The 18169-nt window shown below is 39.2% G+C and overlaps 1 protein-coding gene and 1 non-coding gene across 3 annotated transcripts in view; one reads left to right on the forward strand and one right to left on the reverse strand.

The window, feature by feature from the left end:
- The window catches only part of CACNB4 (calcium voltage-gated channel auxiliary subunit beta 4), a 212717-nt gene that overhangs the window by 125925 nt on the left and 68623 nt on the right, over positions 1-18169 (reverse strand). The window lies entirely within an intron of this gene.
- LOC120597260 (5S ribosomal RNA) lies at positions 4784-4902 on the forward strand. Its single transcript, XR_005651363.1, has one exon. It is a non-coding gene; the product is annotated as a 5S ribosomal RNA (ribosomal RNA).

Genomic DNA, 18169 nt, shown 5'->3' on the forward strand with positions numbered 1-18169 from the left:
TCACTGAGCGGTTATGAGAGAACAGTGGGTTTTGGTACATGCTGCTGAACTTTGACTTCTGTATTATTCTAGATGACTAAAAGCCCTAGTATCTATTCTCCATTTCCCCCTTTTAGCAATAAACCCCATTACACCCCCAATTTTGGCAAGGGATATGGCTCTTGAACTAGGAAATATATTCCACAGCCTCCCTTGCAGCTAGATATGACCTTGTTCTTGGTAATGGAATGCGAGAGAAAGTAATGTGTCCAACTTACATATCACATCCTTGAAAGGATACTGATTTCCCACCACATCCTCTTACTCATTCCTTTGGACATGGTGCTAATGAACCAATTTCTGCCATACCGGTGAATGATGAAGAGTAATTAGGCTAGAGAAACTTGAGTCATTAAATTACCTGTAGAAAGAGCTACTCTGCTATCCTGGTCTGCTCTCCTGTACTGTTAGGTGAAAAGAAAGACACCTCCATCTTATTTAGGCACTTTACTTGAAGATCTCTTTTGTGAAGTAGCTTATGCTTTTAAATACCAGCTGAAAAAGTAACTAAAATATATACAGCTCATTATAGCAGGAACAAGGCAATCAGAAAAATATGCCCAGAAGGTAGGCACTGGACTCAGAAAAGGGCACCTTCTTGGTTGTGTCATTTATTCTAACTCTTCTTTCACAAAATGCTCACAAAACCAAGATAATGGTCAGTTATAGCAAATCCCCACCCACCCCTCATCCTTAATAAGATCAGAACATTGTTATGTAAATATTAAACCACAATAAGTCTGTTTATTTTCTGAAACTAAAGATTAGAGACAAAAATAAAATGTTAATAAGCTAAAAACATATAAATTGCCATTTTTTATACTGCTCTTACAAAGCCCAAATGAATTCAAAGAAAATCTTGAACTCTACTGAGTTTTTGAAGTGAAGCAGACCACTACAAAGGGAAAAAATATTCACCACCTTTTAGCAAAGTCCATAAAGATTTCCTCATGAAGATTTGGATTTTCAATATAGTCGCTCTTAGTTCCCAATCTGTTTGGTCATTTCCTTTGCAGTACTGGATAGAGAATTAGTTGGAGCACTAAGTCCAAAGCCTTTCCCCAAGAGGCACAAACAGAAACAGGCTGAGTTACTTGATCTAAATTCTAATTCTCAGAAGTGATTCTTAAATCAAATACTCAAGGAAAATAGCAATCATCCTCATAAAGAAAAGGATAAATTTGGGGACAAATAATAAACTACTGCACATTTATACTGATTGAAAATAGAGGAGAATGTAAAAAAATAATAATCCCTTATATCTGTAAATATGTCTCATAAATCCAAAAGCATAAACAAATTCAGTATAGAGACTTTGGTAACACACACACACACACACACAACACACACACACACACACACACACACACACACACTGGGCTTTGCGAAGTTGTTTAGCAATGTATTTTTCCTAGTAACAGAAAGTGACTTCTTAAATATTTAAGAAAGATAAATTGGAAATTAAATGTACCGATATTCAAATAAATACTTAGGTGCCATGTACTTTACAGCATCCAAATTCACTGCATTTCTGAACCTTGTGTGGGAGAGTAAGCCATAAGTACTACTTGACCCTCAGGTCTTGTGTACCTTAGAAATCTATTTTCTTTTAAACTGAGAAAGGCAATAGCATCATAATTTTTAAAAACAGTAGTTTAAAACAAATTATTTCTAATATTCTAAGTTATTATTCGAACATCAAATTAGCTCTAAATAAGTATAAAATACCACAAGATAGTAAACTAATAATTAGTGAGTATGGAAATAATGTCAAATTACAATGTTCCCTAGGTTTCTTGGGCTCCTCTAACCATCCATTTAAACCCATGGATCACAGGAACAAGGAGTAACTGTCTTAACATAACCTGGATATGTGTACACACAATGAAATAGATGTAACAGACACTAGTGGTCAATTGCAGAAAGCAAGGAAAAAATTCATAAACACATTGCTTTCAGAGTACTATCGGCAAGCATTAGGAAAAGGAATATTATTAGCAAATGTTCAGATTATCTTAACTTAATGAGAAATTATGAGCTTTTCCCTTCCGGGTACCTTTAAAGCTTTCCATCAAAGCCTTGAACTAAAAGACAATGTCAGGCAGATGACCTGTGGGCCTCAACTAATATAGGCTTAATTAAAAAAAAAAAAGATTATCTACTAGAATAGCAAGGCATTAACCAACACGGCAACTTTGGAAATCATTACCTGACCTTCAATCAAGGAAATCAACTAAAAGTTTGGCGAGAATAAAAGGCCCAGCAGGCAAAGGGATGACAGAGCTAACTTTATAACTGGAAAGGCATTCTTTTCCTTTCCCATTTGGTTCTTTTTGGTCGTGTTTACCTCATTTAACGATATACTTGATGAACATACAACAACCAGAAAGATCTGAAGGGTTAGTTAGCAATCATGGGAAAGTTTCCTAACATCACACAACTCTGAAACAATAAGAGAATAAAATGTATTTTTCATTTTATTCATCCTCCATCTAGTTGTCTACTGTCATCTCTACTTTACATCTTTCTCACTTTATCCTTACTTCATCCATTCATTACACTTTCCCCCAAACCTGTATGTGTTTACAATCCAGCCTCCTGCTGCTTCTTATGCTTGAAACCGACTTAAGCATTTTTTTAATCTATTGAAATTTTCCACAAGTCTTCTCTTCATAAATCAATTCTCTATAAAGAAATCTTCTACTGCCAGTTCTTTCACCAAATTTTTGTTGTTAAAGCATTTCCAATGAGTATATTTATTTCTCTAATCATAAATAAAGTTTTTTAAAGTGGCATTGTAGAAAACATGCAAAATTCAGAAAAGTACAAAGTCAAGAATAAAAAGCTACTGAAATATGATTACTATTAATACTTTGGTGTCTTTCTCTGTATGCATTTTGTTTCACATTTAGAACATGCTATATGTAAACTTTTGTATTCTCTTAACAATAACAACTCAAGCATTTTTTCACACTGCTAAAAACTCATAAACATGATTTATTAGAATTATATAATACTGCAGCATATAAATATAATGTACAGTTCCCATTATAAATAATGCTAAAATTTTATTAGTCTGCAATTCTTGGGCTAGACTCCCAGATATTCTTGGGTCAAATGTATAAACATTGTAAGCCTCTTGATTACATTGCCAAATGTTGTACAGAAAGATTCTACCAATTTACATACCTATCAGTTTGATGTGAAGTTCTAATTCTTAGCCCTATCACCAGTAATGGGGCAAGGGGGAACCTAAGGGTCTAATTTTATAATCTGTTCACTGAATATGCAAAATGTGGCATCTCACTGCTGCTTTACTTTGCATTTTTTGCTAATGAACATATATATGTGAAAAAATATATATACTGCATTTTTTCATAAGCATGGCAAATCTACCATCTCTGAGTGAGTAGTTTCCACATCTGAATAACAGACTGTGATGTTCTTGTCTCTCTTGGGATAAGGTCTTATGAAGATGGCATCTGAGGCAATGGCTCTCGATAATGGCAGAAGATCAGAATCATCTGAGGAGATTTTTTACAACACTCTTACACTCTGGAAACTTAAACTGAGTAGAAGGTCTGCCACCTATATTTTCTAAAAATCCCACTGCCATTTTGGTAGGCAACTGAATAAGAAGACCACTGGGCTAAGACTGCAACAGTTAAATATCACACTTGTCAGGTGAACAAATGACTGCATGCAATTCTTTACATATGACAAAGACCCTTATATCCTAAACTATCATTTTATTCTATGTGCTGACCTTACATCCATAAAGCAACTTATTCATCCTGTGAGATCTACTTTTACCAGGTGACATAACATTGCCCATCTAAGAATGATCTTGTTTCACATGAAAAGAAAGTAATCTAAATACTTATGTACCTTTTGTTTATATACCAAGCAATTGGCAGTATTTACAAAGTAGGAAGGATAAGCATCTAGTGTGAATTTCCAAAATGCACCTCTTCCAGCTCAAGGAGAGCTTCTGCCTGTATTCTATGGGCAGAATGGGCAAGGATAAGTATTCATATCACTTACTGATTTATGGTGATGTTTACCAAAATATGAAGTCCCAGCTAACCCTTGGACTCACACCCAATCCCACTCCCATTTCTAAGCCATCAATTACACTACTAAGCATTGTATTGGAACAGTTAATCACTACTGATATTGGTGTCACATGTCTTAACATACTTATCAACCTGACGTAACCTGGGCTTAAGAAATGCCCTCATCTCACTCTAGAGCTAGGTTAGCTAACACTATAATGGGGAAAAATGTGAGGGGGAAAAGAAGATCTGATGTTAGAAAAGTTTCTCCCATATCAACTCTGGTAAATCCCATCCAGCTGGAATAAACTAGCATAAGAGTAGCCTGGGCCCAATCAGACTAGCATAAAAGTAGCATTGCCTGGACCTGAGTGCTACCTTTAGCTTAATCTCCTACTGGGGATTACAAATTGAACAGTTATAAATCATCAGCACGAGAAGGTCTGAAAGACTTTTTTAGAGATTGTTTCTTTCCCTCTCAGGCACTAAAAGTGGTCATCCCTTACCACCATAGAGGGGCCATTCTAGAAAGAAGAGAGGAAGGAGGGCACCAACCTAAGCACTTACATCAGTAAGTACTGAGCATGAATACTTATGCTGTCAGGTCAGAATGAAATGAGTAAACTTATGTCCTTGACAAATCCAAGAGTGAAAAACTCACTCCAATTTTCCAACAAGAAAAGCAAGGGGTCTACGGCCATGCCACCCTGAACAAGCCCGATTCCATCCGATCTCGGAAGCTAAGCAGGGTCGGGCCCTGTTAGTACTTGGATGGGAGACCACCTAGGAAAACCAGGTGCTGTAGGCATAAAAAATAAAAAATATGGGATTGTAAGCTGACAAGGTCCTTGCAATCTGTGAGGTCAACCAAGGGTTGCCTCGCCTAAAAAAAAAAGAAAGAAAAGAAAAGGAAAGGAAAGAAAAGAAAAGAAAACAAAAGAAAAGCAAGGGACAGATTTTCAAAATTAGGTAAAATATGAATCCAAATGAATTATTTTATTTGTTCTGCAGATAAATTCTCTCCAAAGTATCAGCATTACCATGCCAACCACCTTGTGCACTCGGCATAAATTGACAATGATGGATACGCTATTTGAATTTCAAAAATTAAATATTTATATGGCAATGAACATTCTTTATGGTTTACTACTACAGCTCAGAGCCAGTGCTTCAATCTCTGGGCTTGGCTGAGTTCAGAGAGAAGCGAAGTGAACATTGTGTTTCATTCTGTTCATCTCTCCAGGGGCTATCTGCCTGCCTTCGGATTGTTTCTGCCATGGACTTCATCCCCAAAAAAAGCCTCAGGACAGAAAAGCTTGGATGCCACTGAGCATAATAAGCTGTGGTGATGCATCCAAAAAAAAAAGAGGCGGGGACTTTGTTGATGTTTTGAACTAAGTGAAAGAATAAAAGCATTAACAAGTGTACCAAACTTGGTGATTGGAATTAACAAACCAGGACACATATGCAAAAGTGTAATCACAAGGTCACACGTTCGCACTTAGGCATTTAGCTGTGTGTCACTGTAAATCATCAAGCTAGCACTTTCCCTCCCCTTCATTTTTTTTATTTTTCTATATTTAGTGCCATTATAAATGCTGTTAACTCAGATTACTTAGTACCTAGGCACAAGGAGAGTGAATCATAATTTTGATGAGATCTACCAATTTAAACGTCTTCCCTTTTGTGTATTTCCATTTCCAATGACAGTATCTCAGTCACTATGTAACATTTTCTAGTGTTCATTCTTGACGATTTACATATCTGCATAAATTTGCCTGAAAAATGTCTCCATATATATTCATTAGAAATTGTACCCCTCCTTTTGAAAATTTGATTCTATGAAATAATTTTTGTATTCTCTTTTTATTACCAAATAAAATACAATTTTTTTAAAAGCTCTTAAGTTTTAGATGGAGGATACACTAATCTAGAAATCAAAGTAAAATCTTAACGTTTTTTTCAAGTCATTGGCTATAAATTAATGTTATCATTTTTTTTTTTTCAAAGAAAAGTCAAAGTGGACAACAGCAAGAGGTGGACAAACCAGGCTCCTACCCAACACGACTTCTCCTATGTATTCTTCTAACTGTCTCTCATTAACTAACGTCCACTTGCTTTCTGGCCCCATGAGCTCTCCAGATCTTAAACACCTCCAATTTTTCTAATACATCAGCCATTCCTATGTCCACTTCACCCAAACCTTGGTGTAATCTTAAAAATTTCTCCTCTATCCTATACCAGAGTGGATAAACAGTCTGATTTTAAAAAATCAAAATTATTCTAGAGACTGAGAAGTCCAATATCAGGGTATCAGCACATTTGGGGTCTGGTGTGAGCCCTCTCCGTGGTATGCATAGGCCCTCCTTGACATATGCTTACATGGAGGAGAGAGCAAGCTCTGGTGTCTCTTACTCCTCTTATAAAGGCACTAATCCTATCATGACCTCATCTAAACCTAATTATTTCCCAAAAGCCCCACCTTCAAATACCATCACCCTGAGAATTAGGGCTTCGACATACTAATTGGGGAGGGGTGTGACACAAACATTCAGCCCACAACAACTGCCCAGCTCTCCTTCTGTATCTATCATCGGTTTTCTCCTCGGTCCACACAAATTGTCATCAACCTGAAACTCCTACCTCATCCCTCTTCTTTTACCATGAACAGATTATCTCTCTTCCTCTTCCCAGGAATTCTATCTCACAAATTAGACCTCCTTCCATTCCATTTCAGTGGAAGAGGTGTCCTTCTTCCTTCTAAGGTTGATCTCTTCACCTATGCTCAGAATTCCAATTTCTCTGCCCTCATTTGTTCTCTGCTGTCAGTCTAACCCATGTCTCTCTTATGGCTGTTACCCATTCATTTTCAAAAACCACCACCCTTCCCAAGGCTTGCCTCTCCCCATTATAAACTATAAACCTATTTCTATCTTTGCTTCATAGTCAACCTTACTTTCTCATTCAAAAGTTTGCTTAGGCATCTCCTGACTTGGAAGCCTTGTAAAAGCACAGCCCTCTCCAGTCAGAGATTACATATTCTCGCTGCAGGGTCTCCCAGGTCCAGGTGCCACCACAACATAGCGCTTATCACACTTTGTCCTCCACACCCACTGCCACACCTGTTACACAAAACGTGCTCTCTGATTTTTTTTTAATAGTTGAAAGAGTTCTACAAATTATGGGATTAACCTCATTCTCCGTAAAGGAATTCCATGAAGCACACTGTGATTCTTTTTACTCTCTGACACACGAATGTCACGACACTGATCCTGAGGAAGCCACAGTTTCAACGGAGCGAGCAAAGAGAACAAAGGAGCAGTAAGTCGACTGCATCAGAAAGAGATTACCATGTGCAGAGACACAGAATAAGAGATGTGAGAATTTTCAAAAATTAGTTTCAGAAAATGACAAATCTATTTACAATCTTGCTAATAATTTGTTTAAAATGTCACCTTAGAATGTTATTTTCCAGTCAGGAGTTGGTTAATTGTATAGCAATGTAAAGTGACATAATTTAGTGGGAATACATTTACAATGAATTACATATGGATTACAAATTACACTGAAGTTCTTTCAAAAACTGCATGTCTAAATCCTATTTATCTTGCGACCTTTGTTTACATTAGAAAACATCTGATAGAAGCCTGCTCATGATGAAACTCAGCTTATCTCTAACATGCTCCCATCGAAATAGCATTTACTGAATCTCTTAGAAAGAAGGCTTGGCTATTGCTCAAAACAATGGAATTGGGCAGCTCATCACCTTCTAACTTGGAGCACAGCTCCAGATTAGCATTAGGACTCTGAGCACAGGAGTTCCACTTCAGCGACTCAAGTTAGCTATCAACCCATAACATTTAAGACCAAAATTTCAGATTAGATGGAGCCTGGCCTGGGGAACCAGTGTTCCCAGAAATTGGCTTTCACAGTTTTTAAACTCACTGTGGAATATCTCTTCATGTTGTTCCCTAAAGAGACAACTGGGTTTAATTCCTTCCTTGTCTCCAGGTAAAGGAATTGACCACATGATTTTTCCTTTTCTCATCTTACAATCCTACATATGTGGTTTGGAATTGGGAGTGGCCATTAGGTGCCAAACTCTGAAAATGTGCCAAATACCATGCCCATAATTGAAAATGGGACGTGAAGGATGTGTCTCTAACTTCCTGAAGCCATAATAACCATCTGAATGCAAGGCTTCTGAAAGTCTTTCTTTGGCATGAGCTTAAGAAACAAATAATCCTTTTCTTCATTTTTCCATTTTTCTGGCTTCCAAATTAAAAAAACAAAACAAAACTTTATCTACAGGGGTTAAAAAGAGATGCTGAAAGAGATATTTCTAATGATCTCTTGATCATTCCAAATGGCAGTTGTCTTAATGTGGCTTCCCCCACAGCGGAACCTAAAATAAAGGACTTTAGGAAGTGATCTCAGGGAGAAAGGACAGTGAACTAGCCAAGAAGGAAAAGCCAATGAAAAATGAATTCTCGATTTGCCTTTTCAGGTAACGGCCTCAATCCCACTGAGGACTTCTGAGCAACAGTAATATGCCCTTTGAATTGCCTCTCTGGAGGATGACAGGTTAGCATATTTATCATCAACTCTCCTGACCCATTGGTTGAGAGAGTGTTAACTCTTTTGCATTTGGAACAGGCTTTAGCAAAGACTGAGTAAACTCCAGAGGCTTCAGAAGTAAAAGCCCTGAGGCAAAAAGAAAGAAGGTAAGCAGGCTTCATGCATGAGAATTGGCCACCGCAGCTGCAGCTGAAATCAGAGGCGCCCAAGGTCCAAGACATGGCATGGGGCCCAAGGAGTAACAGCTATAGGTATATGTGGCTATAAGATTCTCTATGCAGTGTGGCCAGCTATGCTTACTATTTTTAAAAAAGCACTCTTCTCTTCAGTTTGCCCTAAATTCCTGGGGATTTTAATTAATAACAGTGTGCATTTGCTCCCTGTATTATTAGTTTATCTTTCAAGTAATTAAGAATGAAATGTAAGGGCAACTATAGCTTTGGGAGGTTGTTAAGTACATAATGATGGAAGGAAAAGAAATACGATAACCGTTGGCAGGAGCCACTAAGTGGATACCAACTCTGGAGGGCTTTTACTTACCAACACAAAGTTCCAGCCTTTTCTGTAAACAGCATAGCTGTTTCCCGTGTCACTATGATAGTTCTTGACAGGTGTGAAATCAAACTAACCCCTTGGGGAGCAAATTTAAGTGTCTGGGAAGGCACCAACCAGGCCCTAGCCACTGTGTCAATCAAAACATGTAACTCTTAGCACCATTTCTTCCTTTATTCGAACTGGGACCCATCCTGTCACCCCAAGAAAGAGTTGATCCTGTGAGCACTTAGTCAATGCAAGCTGAACATTTCACATCTTTTAATTGACCTTTACTCCTGTAAAATCAAGGTCAAGCCATGTCACTAAAGAAGCTTTGGAAATATTCTACTTCCTAAATTGCAAATGGTTTTGTAAGTACTACAAACAGAAAACTTCAGTTCTCAGTACTGTCAAAATGACACTTTTATAGGCTTCCAAATTCAGTATTATTGTTTTCCTCACACCCACTGACAAGGCTGAAATTGAGTGTATCTCACGAGGTTCTCGACTCTGGTGCCCTTTTTTTTTTTTGGTAGGTGTGGGAAGAAAGGACAAGAAAACATCTTGGGTAAGGTCAGGGTCAGAGATGTTGAACCATGTTTTCTTAACACATTTTTGATCACTAACTATATCTAGAAACACTCTTTGAGACAAAGTAATTTGTAGATACTATTTTTGTTTGACCCAGGAAGCCCAGGCCCAGGGACAGGAACTAAATACCTGGGGCCCAGGAGAGATGATATTCATGGGAGCCAATGAAAGTTGAGTTAGACTAGAAGGAGCATAGGGCAAAAGTGACAAAGCAAGGATGAAACAACACAGCAGTGAGAAATCTGTAGGCCGGGGGAGGCGAACAAGTTACATGAGGTGCCAGGTAAGGAGTCAGAAAAGTAGGGTACTTCCAGAGGCTACTTCTCTGAACAAAGTAGCATGGGCCACTTTTAAAGGTGAAATGAATTAACCCAAAGGAACACATTTCAAGAAAATCAGTCTAATGTGCCAAAAAGGTTTAAATTTTTCTACCTGCAATCTGGAAAAGGGTCTCTTTTCTGTAGCATGTCTCTTGGGTTCCTCAAGCAAACATTATTGCCTGCCTAGCCTACATCTAGCAGATACCATCACTGAGGCCAGGTTCATTTTAGTCCACTGATTTCTACTAGCCTTGCAGATTCTTACAGTGACTTTGTGTCTAAGCAAAATTAGAAAACACACTTGAGGCCCATATGCAGATCAAATCGGGAATTTGCTAAATTTGTAGAAACTTTGGTTTTTAAGCTTTCAGAAGTTTATTTTGAACAAGACATACTCCAAGTTATTACTGGCCCACTGAGTTGGCAAGCTTAAATGCCAACATAACTACCAACATGACTATCCCCTTAGATACACACCAAGAGTGTTTTTAAGTAACTTTAGATGACAAAAGTAAAAAAAATGTACCTTGAAAACTCCCCCAGGCAGTGGCAATGAACCACAAGGCCAACGCAGTTATGAGGTCAAATGAAAAAGATATCATATGTAAACTTTTTGAGTGTAAGATTTATGGGTTGTTAAATTATGTGACTACCACAAAAGAGAGCTTTAGTACATTAAATTTGATAAGCATTAGCAAAAAAGTAAGGCACTAAATTTATAGATAAAACGATTCAAAACGTAACACCACAAACAGACACGCTTCATGAAAGTCTGTTTGTCATTTAGAAGTCCTGGGAACCTGACGATAATGCCTGGCACCCAGGCCTTATGTTGTAACACAACCTACCAGTACCTGTTAGAGCTATCAATTGCTCCTGAGATGAAGCAAAGTTTTCTTTGGCCCAGTTTACTTAAACATTTACTACAGCTTCCCAAATAGCTTTGATTCTACTGAAGTCTTGGAGGGCTGACCTTGCAAAAAAGTTCAAAGCAGTTCAAAGTCTGCAAAGGGAAAAGTCTGCTCTTAGATGAATAGCTGGAGCAAGTCCTTATTAAGAAGACAGGCTGTCTTCTGTTTTGTTGTTGTTTTTCTCATATCACCATATAAACAATGACTCCAGCCATGGTAATCCTACAGACAATTTAGTTGGATTCAAGAAAGGCATTGCCAATGGTAGATATTAGGATAGAATTTTTTAAAAATCCATTTGCTTGCTGACACCATCCCACTAGCCAGCTTAGAGAGCCTGCACAATATAATCACAGCATTCGTTTTCTATACATCTACTGAATGAGGCTCAAACACAACCAATTCAAGGCTTAACTTTCCCCTTTGTGTTCATTTGACTGTGAGTGTCAAGACCCTCGTGTATTTCCAGGACAACCAAAGATTAATGGAGTAAGAACCCTTGAGATGCACTATAATTCAGGGGATTGGAGCAGAGAACTCAGAAACTCCAACCATTAATGCTGGGTCAGCCTACAACTTGCCAAGTGACCTTATATAAGCCTTCTGGCTTTCTGTGTTTTCCATCTGCAAACTGAAGAATGTGAGTGACTCAAATAAATAGCCCAGTACCCACTCCCTTCCTAAGAGTTTTATCTTTCTTTCCCATCTGGAGCTGAGTAAACCTGCCACTCCTTTCCACTGCTAAAGCATACAGAAACCACAGACCAGTTTTCGGATTTTCTTTTGCTTGATTGCCTCTCTTCTGAATAGCAGTTTCCAAAACTGAAAATCCAAATATCTTGCTTAGGAAGCTAAAGAAAAGGAGGGAGAGACTAAGTCGTAGGAAATGTCGTCACACAGGCACAGGAAAGGCTCAAGAAAAGCTCTGGTTTTCCAACTAACAGCTCTTACCTGGTGGTGTTTAAGGAAAAATAACACAGATCTAGTCCCTAAAGATGAGGTGTGCTGATGGTTGTATAAATACACATCACAGGGTATAAGGGCCGGGGGTTTTTTATTTCACTGTGAAAAAAAAAATTAGTAAAATACTTACACTCTGTGGTGGGGTGAATGCTGTACCCTCAAAAAAGATATGTCCATATGCAGATCCTTGGACCCTTTAGGTGTGGCCTTACTTGGAAAAGGGGTCTTTGCTGATGCAATTAAGTTATGAATACTGAGATAAGATCACCCTAGATTATCCGGGTAGGCCCCAAATCCAATGACAAGTACCCTTAGAAGAGAGAGAAGAGGGGAAGACACAAAGACACTGAGGAGAAGGTGACATGAAGAGGGAAGCAGAAATTGGAGCGAGATAGCCCCAAGCCAAGAAGTCAAAGAATGACAACCGCCCCCAGAATCAGGAATCAGCAAGGAAAGGTACCTCCCCTAGAGTCTTCAGAGGGAGATGACCCTGCTGACTCCTTGATTTTGAACTTCTGTCCTTCAGAACTATGGGAAAATAAATATCTATCGATTTATGGCACCAATTTGTGGTAATTTGTTATGGCAGCTTCAGAAAACTAATAGATACTCTATCCACCTACAATCAAATCCCTAAATTAACCCCTTTTTAATCAATTAAGCCATCTTTTTCACTACTACCATCTCACTTACATAGCAGACATCATCTGAGAATATGTCTTAATATTTTGCAACTCTATTAGTCTATTACGTTCGCATGTATGACAAAAGCCACCCGAAGATCTCCAAGTCAGTTCTATCTTCTGGAAACAAATGTTTAACAAGTAGTTGAAATTAAGTTAGAAACTATGTGGTAAATGGAAAGGGAACATAATCTGACGTCCCCAAAACTAGTTTTGTATCCTAACTCTGCCACATACTACCTGTATAAACTTGAATAAGTCCTTTAATTTCTCTGACCTTCAGCTGCCTTATTGGTAAAGTGGAAATAAAAGTACTAATACCCCACAGAGTTATTATAAGGCTCAGATCGCAGATGTGAAAATGATTGGGGACCGTACCAATATCAACCGTGCTTGTTATCCTTGCTGTTTGACCTCTCCTCTACAAATAGGCAAAGAGAGCACTGAGTGATCCATTTAGGCGAATCGACAATGATTTTGGCTAATAAATGGCTACTCATGCCAAATCTGGATCAGGATGTTGTTTTATTCAACACATACTCCAGAAGGTCTATTTGTACAGGTGGCCTCTTCCCTGAATTCAGCACTGTCTAGTTGAATCTGTGAGAATCAGCACATAAGTGGGCAGACAGACCGACTGGCAGTCGTGTGTGTGTGTGTGTGTGTGTGTGTGTGCGCGCGCAGGGTCATAAGCAAGTGACCAACCCACCACCACCACCACCATCAACAAAGTAGGACAAGTGTGTTTAGCCTCACTCACTTCAAAGTCCAAAATTACCTTCTGCTTTTCTCTCTCACCTCAGTGCCAATGCTGGGAACTCTCACCACAAGAGAGCCCGACTTTTATTTAAAGAACTGTTCTTGCAGCTTTCGCGTGGTGACAAACGCTGCCACCAGCTGCTCAGCACGAGGAAGCAGGTGGGAACAGGGAGGGTATCTTTTAATTAATTACTCTGATAATCAACCACTCCGAGGCTTACCCCTGATATCCATTAGATGGCGCCATGGCGTTTCTTCTCAGCTCCAGCACGAAGAACAACAGCATTCACTTCAAGCAAGTCAGGCCAGATCCTTTTGCGTTTTCTACTCTCTTTAAATCCGATCTCATCTACTGGTATCTTCCAGAAAAGGCTCAAAATTTTTTTTAAAGTGATTGTATCCTTTCCTGTTTGCCAGCTCGGTTATGGATTTTTTTTTTTTTTTTTTTTTGGTCTTATATCTTTCGAGGAAATCATTTGGATGAGATTGTGGTATGAAAAGGAAATAAATACTATGTCATTCCATCATCTTGACAAAAAGCATACCTATTTATTAAAAAAAAAAGAAAAAGCCCTGGTCTGCTCCTCTACCCCCATCCTAATTTACTGAACCAAAATCCGCAGGGTAGGACCTACGTGTGCAGTTTTCCAAGGCTCCTGAGGTAGTTGTGATTCTGCTGGGAACATTAAACCAGAGCTGAGAGCATTAAACCTCTTGGTATAATTAAGGCCGCGGGTAGTGTACAAAATAAATCATTAGCAGCCACTTCATTTTGTTTAGGTACCAGGCCATGCTACCTAAAAGTTAATTGAAAATTATTAACCCAACTCCAGGACATAACTAGTACTTTGCAACCTAAACCCTCTTTCAGTGGTGCTTCGTGAAATAAATGCTTGGCGGGGAGCATCCAACTAGCTTTCTATTCCCATATTCATTTCTTCCTTGTACTCTCAATAGTAACACTACCTACTCATCTCACAAGAATGTTAATTTATGGAATTTGAAAGCAAGCAATCTTGTTGACTGAAATGGGTGACATAAGTGTTGTGTCAAATCAAGCCCATAACCTTTTCTTAGAGATTTTAAGAGTATTGTATTAGTCAGCTTGGGCTGCTATGACAAAATATCACAAACCCGGTGGCTTAAAACATAGCATTTATTTCTCATAGCTCTGAAGGCCGAAAGTCAGAATCACGGTGCCAGCATGGTCCGGTTCTGGTTACGACCTTCTTCCTGGCTTACACACACAGCCACCTTCCTGCTGTATCCTCACACGGCTGAGAGAAATCTCTCTCCAGTCTCTACTAATAAAGGGACTAATCCCATCATAAGGGCTCCATCTTCATGGCCTAATTACTTCCCAAAGGCTACACCTTCAAATACTTTCGCATTGGGGATTAAGACTTCAACATATAGACTTGGGGAATGGGGACACAAAAATTCGATCCATAGAAAGTTTTATCTACTTACTTGACCTTTGCTCCTAGTCATACCTTATGTTGAACCTATATCTTCCATGATGATGTTCACTTACACCAGCAAATGAGTTTCTTTCATCCAACACCCACCTCACTCTGCAGTCTCTCTTAGAGCAGGAGCATCATTACCGTGGCTCCACCACATCCACATGGCCAGACCCACCTCCCTCTAAAACCGCAGTAACAGAGTCTGCACAGAGTGGGGCTAAACATGGGCTCTCCGAGACCGGACCGCCTGCTCCCAATCTGTGCACCATCCCTTATTAGCAGTGTGGCCTTACACAAATGACTTAACCACTCTGCACCTGGTTTTCCCATCAATCTTCTTCACTGGGTGGTTGTGAGACTAAGTGGATTAGAACCAGTGAAGGGCTTGGAATGGTGACAGGACTTGATATTCTTTCAGTAAAGTTATCTGTTGTCATTACTACTGGGTGGCTCCATCTGGATGCATCCCAGACACTGCAAACTCGACACGTCTATAACTGAACTCATTACTTGCCCCTCTAGCCAGTTCCACTCTTGGATCCCTTTCTCAGTGAACAGTGTGTCACTGTGGACCTCGTTGTCCAAGCTGGAAGAAATCCATAACTCCACATGTACTTCCTCTACATCCACCCGACAAGCATCAAATCCTGTCCACTCCACTTCAGAACGGCAGTCTGCATCTACCCTCCACTCATAGTGAGCACATGTGCTGGTAAAGGAGCCTAAGCTGCTGTAGGGACTGGTGCCTGTGGCCTCCAGGCAGAGTATGGAGAAAGGTACATGGGGCCCTGAGCCAGCTCTTCCACTCTCACTGTCCCAGAGGCCTCTTCACAGGCCTCCAGCCTCTCACCTACAGATAGTTACTGAAGAATAACAATAGCTAAGGCTTCTATCAGGTACGGAATCTCACTAAATCTTTTCAACACCAATAATCCAGCAGTACCTATGAGATAGGTACTGCTATGATTTCCATTTTACAGATTAAGAGGGCAGGATGCTAAAGGTCATGGTCGGTAACTAGCAGCCAAGATGAAAACCCAGGAAATCGGGCCCAGAGTACAGGTTCTTAATCCACAGCCACTGCTTCTCAGCACACTGGGCCTGGCCCAGGGCTGGGTGCCGAGGGGAGGTAGGAAAGTGGGTAGCCAGAATGGGGCATGAGACCCAGCTCCTGCCCTCCTAAAGTTTACACCCAGCTAGGGGAGATGAAACATATATGTTCCTGACAAAACTATCATCAGAAAAGGCAATGTCCATTCGGTTAAAAAAAAAAAAAAATGAGCTGTACCCGGTACAAACATTTTGGGAGGATGAAGTTGACCTCGAGCCAAGATTTCAGGGAAGGAATGTGGGAAATGTGATTCTGATGGGCTGCTGAGGAGAATGTGAGTCAAAAGGGTCAGTGAGAGCTTTTCAAATCAAGTGAGATGGCAATGTAAAAGATACAAGGGAAATTTGTGAGAGGTAGTTTCAAAAATTGTCTTCTGCCACTCTGCCAGGCAAAGATGCTGACAATGACCAGCTCTCCAAGGAGCGGTCTGTGGCACACCAAAGCCTTCACGAACCATGCGCCACTGCTAGAGGGCTGTGGCTCTCTTCCTTCCCTTGCTTGCTGCAGACGTGATCACAGACGTGCCTGCCCCTTCACTATCTGCAAGTACCAAGAATCTTTTTAAACAAAACTTTCAGAGTCTCACAACTGCTTGATTTGCAATGTAACAATGTTTTTACAGTGAAGGTTTTTGGGGGGAGGGGGGTTCCTCCCTCACCCCTCTATCTCTTACTTAAAAAAATCAAAAATCAAAACGAAACAACCATGATGGCACTATTTTATTCAGCAAATTAGGAATATGATTTTTTTCAGGAAGATGATTTTTTTTAAATATTAAATAATATGGAGCTAATAGAAATCAAAGATGTCTGCTTGGCTTTTTCTTTACACATACATACAAGGAATGCTACCAAGGTTATACAATGACTATACTGTAAATTTCTGCAGTGGAAGATTTTGCAGATACTTCCCTAGAGCAAAATGTTTATTAATGAGATCTAATTAATTTTAATAAGAATTCTTCCACGATCAAATATGCAACTTATGCAACTAACTAGTTGTGGCCTTGGGCAAGTTAACCTCTCTGAGCCTTGGTTTGTTCATCTATCTGTCATCTATCAAATATAATTAACAATGTATAACTTACACCACACAGGGCTGCTGTGAAAATTAAATGTAATCACATACTATAAAGTAGGATTCAAATGTGTGCTATGGCTATTATTATTCTTATCAAATAAATTATAGCAGCATCAAAATGAGCTTGCTGCCATTCTATGTGGTGCTGGTGATGACACACGACTCAAACGGAAGAAGCATTTTTAGTTATGGACAGTAAAGAGGTTAATGTCAATAGCACTCCTATTTGAAATAAATTAGTGTTTGTATTTTGTGTCGCAGAAAGTCTCTATTTAAATTAATGAGTGGAAAGTTTCTTGAAAGCACCAATTATTATATTCCAAATTTTTAAAACACATCTTATCAGTGAACATAACACAAAATATGCATTCCACTTCTGTGTAAATGAATTTCAATCTCCAGGGCCCACATAAAATATGAAGTTCTGCCTGATACTGACATTTCCTTCCTATAATTTAAAGACATTCACCTGTACCATTTGCTTTATTGTCCAGATTTTTTAAAAAAAATCTCTGCAGCCATTCTCATAACTTAGCCCCATTTTACAAAATAGCTCCTGATGTGTTTATTATATGCTGACCTCCTCTCCAAAAGAAAGGTGATACACTGCAGTAAAAACTTCACTTTTTTCCCAGAAGTTTTTCCCTCTTCTCCGCCCTACTTCTGTATGAGCACCATGTTTTAGAGAATCTCACTTCATTTTTCTGCCTCACGTGAACCATAATAAAAAATGTCATTCTTTTGACTATGTTTAGATGTGTTTCAGAACTCTTGAGAAGTTTACAGTAGAGAAGGAAGATTTCAAAATTAATTGGAGGATGCTGGAATCAAGAAAGAAAAAAAATTAATCTTATGTTTCATTTGCTCATTTTTGAAACATCTTTGTACACATTTGAAGCAGAACATGTACATTCTGTAGTTATATCCTGAATCAGTGTTGCTTGAGGACCTTGCCCTAGTCCTTTATTTCCCTCTGATGAGTCCCTGGCATATTCTCCTCCTTTCCTGCATTACCCACTGCCCCTGAGAGGCCCAGAACCCTCCCCAGATCCTCCTCTCGTTTACCGGCACACTGTGCA

Source organism: Pteropus medius, unplaced genomic scaffold, assembly GCF_902729225.1.
Source record: "Pteropus medius unplaced genomic scaffold, Ma_sr-lr_union100, whole genome shotgun sequence".
NCBI classification, from domain to species: domain Eukaryota; kingdom Metazoa; phylum Chordata; class Mammalia; order Chiroptera; family Pteropodidae; genus Pteropus; species Pteropus medius.